A 7,107-nucleotide genomic window follows, 5' to 3' on the forward strand; every position below is an offset into this window, starting at 1 on the left:
TAACGATGCTCCAATAACCAGACTTATTTTCCTTTTTGCGCTGATTTATTGAAGAATGGCCTCTGACCATTGCCTTCTCTTTGACCATCGTAAAACTGAAAGTACAAAATACTGTATTAGCTAACTAACATTGTAAACTAGCTTGTTACACTCTTACTGCACACTAACAAGATAAAACTTTCAAATGTACAAATTATCGTACCATTTTTACACAAAACAAAAGATAATAATTATTTTATCGACACTCATACTTACAGACATATCTTGTCCAAGGCAACAACATTTTAAGGTCCGTATCAGCTTAGAACGATAACATTACGGTATCACTTTCCGCCATCTTTTATTTCTTCTTCACGTTCTCATTTTTTCCTTTCCCAAAGTAACCGAACCCATATTACAAAGCAGCCACTAGAGGGAGCTCTAGGGCAGTTTACAACTATAATATCCGATTTAAGTTATAAAAGGCAGAACACTTTCTATGAAAGAAAGGGTTTGACATAAATATATATGTACTGTTCACAACATGAGCGAGAATCATAGCAACAATATCAAATCTCATTTTCTGTGTAGGATCACGTTTTCACCTCATCCTATTTCACCTACATTTCCCTTTCAAAATAAAAGTAACATACTCTACAAAACTTACAAAAACATATAAGATGTTCAAGCATACTGAAGTCTTTTACATAATACCACAACATTACACTTTCTCCTATATATCTGATAAGGCTTATCCTTTTAGTTTGTTATGAAATCTAATGCTTTTATTTTGAAAGGGCAATTCGTGCAGGAAACAGCACAGTTAAAAAGCAAACACATAAATTAAATAAATTAAATTAGATATTTTCAGCCTTACTAGCACACAGCTGGTTATGGTTTTCTTTATTTTGTCGACAGTACTGATGTTTTTGTTTCTCATAGATTTCATTTATTTTTAAGTGAGATCATGTGAGCTGCTAGCACATCCATCTAGCCTAATATATGGCCAACATACATGTAGGTGAATAGTATCAAACTGTGAAATGAATCAAATTCGAGCATGCTTAAATTCACTGAGTTATATTTAACATGTGGACAGCTGTGTATTAGCAGAGTTTATTTTGTTGTTATTTCATGCTAAGTAGATTTTTTCTAATAACCATTAGCCTAAGGTTGTCAAATAGCATTCGTACTGCTGCTATTACATTATTATTGATAATAACATTATTTCTAATGTTAGTATTTTTACTATTAATGTAAACTCTAATTAATTTAAACTTTTCAGGATGTTAAAGTATGGTTATTTATTGTTTTTATTTCCTGTTACAGGCCAGAGTGTGAGAGTGGACCCAGAAGCAGATACAGGCCGAGGCCCAGTGCTAGATTTTCTAACAGAGCTTTATTTACAAATGCTTGGGAACTGTGAACATGAAGCCAGAGTGAGATTCAGTGAGGGGGTCGTGGTTCGACAAGCGAGAATCGGAGTCACGGCAACAGAGGGAGAGATGTGTCAGCACGGCCCTGACAGGAAAGAGAGTGGACGAGTGAATCTTTGGAGGCTCACTTTTCTGCAGGCGGAGAATTTGGAGCGGTCTGGGTGAGTATCCAGATGGTGTGAGCGATAGCAGTGAGTCCGGGCGGGATGATCCACTGACTCCAAGTGACGGAGGCAGGAGGGCAGGTAGGTGAGGCTTGAAGCTCGACAGTATGAGTCACAGCTGTGATTTCACAGGAAAGGCCAGCGTTCAGGTGTCATGGTTAGTGAGTCACAGGATGTAAATATGGTAACACTGTTCTGACAGCCACTGTGGACATAATCTCTGTCATTTCCCCAGACCATGCTGACTTTAGCCTCTGTTTCAGTGTCTCTCAAAACACTGTTTCCCTCCACCAGCTCCACCAGCCACGGTTCATGTTCCTGCCCCATGTGACAGACCATAGTTCATGTCCATGTCACTCTGAGCCTCTGCTTGAACCTGCTCCTGGGTCCACTGTAGGACTGGGCGATATGACCCAAAATTTATATCTCGATATTCTTTAGCTGGATGGCGATATACGATATATATCTCGATATTTTTAAAGCCATAAAGTAAGAACAAAAAAAGAGTTCTTAGTCACACTGTGTCCCAGATGTCACACAGGCACTTTTGTTAACATACAGCGTAGATGCACATGAAGAAATTACTCAGAATTATCAGCATTTATTAAATAATAATGCTCCATAAATAAAATAAAACAATGTTGTTTTTGTGCATAACAAAAAGCTCAGAGCTGTGCAGTCAAAATGTAAACTAACAGACCCTGAGCATAATAACAAAGATTTCACAGCTGCTCTGTTCCCAACGTGACTGACAGGCTGGAGTTTGAAGTCCTCTTTGTAACCGTGTCTCTTACAGGAGCCATTTATGGTCCTTATACACACAGTACGGAAATATTACGTTGAAGCACAGTACGTATCACTCCGCGAGTCTCCTGCCTACGGTAGCTGTAATGCTCCGACAACCCATCAAGCGGTGCGGCTTCGTAGCTTAGCAAAGTCGTACCAAAACATTGTTTGAAAGGTTTCTGAGCGCCGTGTACCACAGAAAATCGGTTTGCGGTCAGTAAGCACAACCAGAATTCATACATAAGGCGCGCTGGTGATTTTTGAGAAAATGAAAGGATTTTAGGCGTCAACGCGTTAGCCCGGTTAGCTCGTTAACGCGTTAACGCCGTCCAGCCCCACGCACGGGGCGATCCACAGTAACTCGTTAACAGAGATTTGCCCCGTTAATGCAGTTATGGCGTTAACGTCATGCTGACAGCACTAAAATAGTAATCTCCAAATTTTGTTGTTTACCGAGCAGCTCCTCTTTGGTAGCTGCCGTGTCCGTCCTGTCGTTGCCTGCAGGTGAAGCGATGGGGGAGGCGGAGTTGTGTTCAGTGAAGGAGAGGCGAGGCCGAGTAGAGACAAAAGTGGACGAAAGAGAGGCAAACTTGCGGCTCCACAAGTGTGATTATAACGTAACATAGACTATATCGATATAAACGATATTGTCGCATCTCATATCTCGTATAAAAATATATTGATATATTTAAAAACTCGATATATCGCCCAGTCCTAGTCCACTCCTTGTTTCTGGCTGCCGAGCCGTGACACCAGGTAAACATGAGTATGGGTGAGTTGGCAAGTAGATGAACTGAAAAATGACAGGAACACAAAGACACCACAAGGCGAGTAAAACAAGTACTGTGATCCACTGTAGGACCAGACGTCCGAGCACTAAAGCAGGTTGGTAGACGATCTGGCGAACACCAGCTGTGTGTGCTGGTCTGAAGTACAGCCGGCTGGAGTCACCACCAGGTGTGGATAATAGGAGCACCAGTGAAAACTGTCTCAGCCTAGCTCTTCTGGGATCCAGGTGCTGTTGACATTCCTGAGTAGGGATGGGTATCGTTTAGGTTTTATCCGATACTTATTACATATTACATTACAACCGGTACTTTGGAAACGGTGCCGGTGCTTAAACGGTGCTTGAACCGGTGCTTAAAGAATGGAGAACACAAAATTGGTCCAAAAACCTCTCATGTTCAGCTGTTTCCCTCTTTTTCTTTGGTCATTTTAGCCTTTTTGGCCAGGGTGAAGGGAGTATCTGCCATCAAACAAGAAGACAGCCGCATGTAGCTATGATGATGTTTGCTAGTTCACCTTACATGCATTAACGTAATAACGTGGTTAGCCTACTCAACGTAAATGACACACGAACAACATTAAGCTACTCACGCAGAGAAGAACGGCTGCTGCTGCATCATCATCCTCATCATTTCTGCTACACTGGCAGGGCTAGGGGCCAGAACTCTCCTCTTCGGGTTTTTGGGGGATGTTGCTAACTCCGGGTCCGATAACAGGCACCACACCCGCAGTAGATGTGCTCGGTGTGAGGTCTCGCAGCAATCTTTTGCTGTGAAGTACAGCCAGACTTTTGACCGCTTCGCCTTGGGCATTTTTAATCTGTAGCTCTGCTCTAAAAGATTGTACGTACTTGGGCCCGCCTACTATCCTTGGAAACGTAAAATGATTGGCTAGAATCTGAAGTGTATGACATCTCGGGATAAAAAAGCACCGAAATAATGCACCAAAATGTGCGCTGCTTTTCAGTCTGATTACTACCGTTTATGTCAGAACCGGTGCCATCATGGCATCGGATACCGGTACCCATCCCTATTCCTGAGCCTGGAGCAAATTTTCCTGTGATAATCGAACCAGTGTGTAGCTTTGCTCTCAGGTCCAGATTATATTGAATTTCATTTTTCCCTGTGCTCGGACCTTCCTCCCAGTTTTCTTCAATAAGCTCCGACACTCTTTTTCATATCACACAGCTGTGTGTCTTCATCAGCAGTTCTTCAACAGTTGGCTCAAGGACCTTTATAATGGGAGGAAGGCAGGACAAAGACGTGCTGTGGAAGAGAGCCAGAGATTGATAATGACTCAGTGCAGAGAGGTCTATTAGCACATTGTGAGTGAAGAAGAAACACCCAGTGCATCATGGGAATCCCCCAGCAGCCTACACCTGTTTTAGCACAACTAAGGGAGGATTCAGGGTCACCTGGTTCAGCCCTAACTATCCGGTTGTTCAGTCTGACGTCACTAGCCGTGTCTGGGTCTAAACTCCGCTGCAGGTCCATATATCAAACGATCACTATGGCATTACTGAGAGTTGAAAAACTGTCTAAAGTCTTTCATCTTTAATAAAATGATCAGCGTTCTGCTCTACCAGGTGTAACAATTGAGTTTAACATCCAGGCATCCATGAAAACGGAATTTATGACATTTAACGGAGTTAGAAGTTAGCAGGGAGTTAGCTCGCTAGCTTCTATCTAAATACAATATAGCATGTCCTGACTGCGGGGTTTTGGAAACAAATTAAAACGTACAGCTCTGCTATCACTTCCAACATAAATGAAGACAGAAAACTAAACAGCAGTGACGTTTGTAGGGTTACTGAAGTTGGGCTAGCTGCTATATAATGATGTGCTACGTGACCGCTAGCGACACAGCTATGTTAGCATAATATAAACAAGCTAACTTTTTTTTCCACTCGATAAAAGTTAACGTGAGTGTTCTCGGTGGTCAGGAACAAATGTAATCGCATGGCAGGATGCTGTAAAAGGACCAAACTTCAGCCAGGAGAACAACTGAGATAATCCATCCACAATACGAGGTTAGTCATTCATATACTGCTGCATGGGCTGGGCTGTAGTTACATCCTAAGGTTTTAAAAACTGAGCTTAAATAAACGATTAGTGGTAATAAAAGCCGAGGGAGGTCAACAGTGATCACTGACTGTTTTAGGAGCTTTTTGAGATTAAATAGAAGAAAATACATAACATTAAACATGTTAACAACACAAAAGCCATATTAAACGCAGACTACTTTAGACCCGGAAGTAGGATTCGTCACGTCATCACTGAACAACCAGATATGCTTTAGCAAAAAGGAAAGCCCACCCTGTACGTGAGGGGGAGGGTTTTAAATTCTGGATTCAGCAGGGAGCCAATGAGAACTGATACTGTGAAAAGTCTGCAGCCCCTGTCTTTAGACAGTGTTAAGTTATTTATTGTGCTACTGATAAACATTTCCCTCCATGCAGGCTGTTTCCCAGCTGCCTTCAAACATGCTGTGGTGCAGCCACTTGTCAAGAATAAACTTTTCGGCCCTCCTTTCCTGTCAAACCTCAGACCTATGTATGTCCAAGCTGCCTTTTTTTCCCAAGGTTCTTGATAAATTGTTTTTATCCAGCTGCAAACTTTTTTAGATGGCAGCTGTATTTATGAAAAGTCTGGCTTCAAAAAGTGTCACAACAATGAAACTGCTCTTTTGGTGTTTCTTAATGATCTTATTATTACTGTGGATCCAGGAACTCCTGCTTTTCTGCTGCTTTTAGATCTAAGTGCCACGTTTCACACTGTAGATCATAGTATTGTGTTATCAGGGAATATTAGATTGTATTATATTATAAGGGAATGCTCTGCAGTGGTTAAGGTTTTAGCTGATGAATGGGAGCTTCTCAGTCCAAATATATACTTATTTCTCAGCTACAGCACGAGAAACTCCACAAGTGGGGTCTGATTTTGGAAATAAATATCTCTGTTCACTGATGACATTCAAATCTATCTGTGCATTCATTAAAAAAGTGTTATTGGACAGACAGATGATATAAAGGCCTGGATGATCTCCTCCACCTCAACAGTAATAAATGATGTCCAATGGAGACATCAGGTGGAGTTTGCAGCAAGAAGGTGCAAACTCCACCTTCTTGATGTGACTCGACAGTGCTAAGTGTTGTGTTGTGGCAGGGATTTGTCCACCAGGGGGCAACAGTTGTTGGAGCGTTTTCAGTGTGTGTGGTGCATGCCCCGGTTCTCGGAATAAAAGAAGTAACTGAGTTAGACGTGGTCTCCGTGGTTCCTTAGTCATAGGATATCACACTAAGGTTGTCCTTATAATGAGAACCAGGGAGAACGGATGGATGGAGAAACTAAAAGTGTCAGAAACTATGGGAGAGTTTAACCACTCAGAGTGGTCACTACAGTGGACAGCTGTTCAAAGGCTGCTTCCTTGTATTTGTGTCAGTGTTGATGGTATACTTGCACATAAAGCACTACATTGAGTGGACATGTAACAAACTCTTTGAAAAGTACATGTTTAAAAAAATGAAGTTCAAAAATCTATTTTCATGCCTACAGATGAATAAAACTCCTGATTGAGTTTGTCATAATTCATGCATTGAAGTCCGTTTTCATGGAGCGAACTCTTATAGTCAGTGTGGCTGTTTTTAACGTCGCTCTTAATGATCTGCTCACATGTTGGTGATCACTTGTGTGTCTGGACTATTGTATTTCTTACTTGTTGTATTTGGTGCAACGTTTGCTGGACATTAGATTTAAATCTCAAAGAGACTTTTCACCTGGATGAATAAACAACAATGAATGAAAAACCAAATGTAATAAACAAGTGTTATTGATAAAAACTGGCTCACGTGCTGTTAAATAAAAGCACTACTTTGCATGAGAAGCAAGACGTGAATGAGAAAGGAACAAGGCCATAGGAGCCTAAGAAAAGCTAAACCTGGACAAAGAGCTAAAATT

The sequence above is a fragment of the Rhamphochromis longiceps genome, linkage group LG12, assembly GCF_057381845.1.
Source record: "Rhamphochromis longiceps isolate RC_006_pf linkage group LG12, R_longiceps_female_GT1.1, whole genome shotgun sequence".
NCBI lineage: Eukaryota > Metazoa > Chordata > Actinopteri > Cichliformes > Cichlidae > Rhamphochromis > Rhamphochromis longiceps.